The sequence below is a fragment of the Acomys minous genome, assembly GCF_964271855.1.
Source record: "Acomys minous genome assembly, chromosome: 13".
NCBI lineage: Eukaryota > Metazoa > Chordata > Mammalia > Rodentia > Muridae > Acomys > Acomys minous.
The window spans coordinates 107718745-107719993 of record NC_140495.1 but is presented as its reverse complement, the minus strand read 5'-3'; positions in this window follow the sequence as shown (position 1 = coordinate 107719993).

The following is a 1249-nucleotide window of genomic DNA, read 5'->3' as shown; positions in this document are numbered from 1 at the left end:
TTCAAAATAAATATAAGCCAATAAGCATTTTTTTTTTAAAGGGTGGTGGGCTGGAGAGATGGCTCAGAGGTTAAGAGCACTGTCTGTTCTTCCAGAGGTCCTGAGTTCAATTCCCAGCAACCACATGGTGGCACACAACCATCTATAATGAGATCTGGTGCCCTCTTCTGGTCTGCAAGTGTACATGCAGACAGAGCACTGTATACATAATAATAAAGAAATAAATCTTTACCCAAAAAGGGGGGGGGGCTTTAGGACAGTTGTGGTGGTGTAGGTGGTGGAAGGAGGCAGAGGCAGGAGAATCACAAGTTCGAGGCCAGCCTGGGCTACACATTTTAAAACCTGCTGGTGGCACATGCCTTTAATCCCAGCACTCAGGAAGCAGAAGCAGACAGCTCTCTGAGTTCGAGGCCAGCCTGACTACATAGCAAGTTCCAGGACAGCCAGGGCAACACAGAGAACCAGTCTCAAAGGAAAAACAAAACAAAACAAAAGAGCTTTGGGTCAGGCATAGGCATATGTCTTTAATCTCAGCACTTGACAGTGGAAGCAGCGTTCACGGCCAACCCGTTCAACACAGAATGTTCTGGCCAGCCAGGGAAACATAGTGAGAATGTCTCAAAACAAAACCTTTTTTATTCACCAGGTGTGGCGTGGCGGCTCCTGTGTGCAGCTCTCAGGAGACGGCAGCAGGAGAGGTAAAGCCATGAGAATTCAAGATCAGTTTGGGCTACACAGTGAATTCCAGACCAAGCTTGGCCACAGAACAAGGGCTGAGGGATCAAGCACAGTCCATAGAGTGTTTGTCTCGCATACACAAAGCCCTGCGTTTTACCTCAGAGCCGCACAAGCCAGCAGTGCTGACATACACCTGCAATCCTAGCACTTGTCAGGTGGAGGCAGGAGGCTCGGAAGTCGGAGGTCAGCTTTGGGTGCACAGGCTACGTGAGGCCCTGCCTGAGTGAGCTCTTGGTGACTCTGCCCCAGAAGCCAGCCTGACCTCAGGATGGGGACCACGGTGGCATACTCAGACCTGGTGACTGGCCTGAAGGTAGCCTGCAATCTGGGGTCGGGTGTTGCCCGTGGTTTCTCGCTATAAAGGTCTCTTCTGTATTTCTATGACTGCCCATCCCGTACTTAGGTTGGAGGAACCAAGTGGAAGAGAACCCAAGGTTCTTTCTGTCACCTTCTGGGAGAGAGGGGTGGTGGGTCTGCTCCTCAGCAAGCTCTGTGCCAGCCTCTGGGGCCT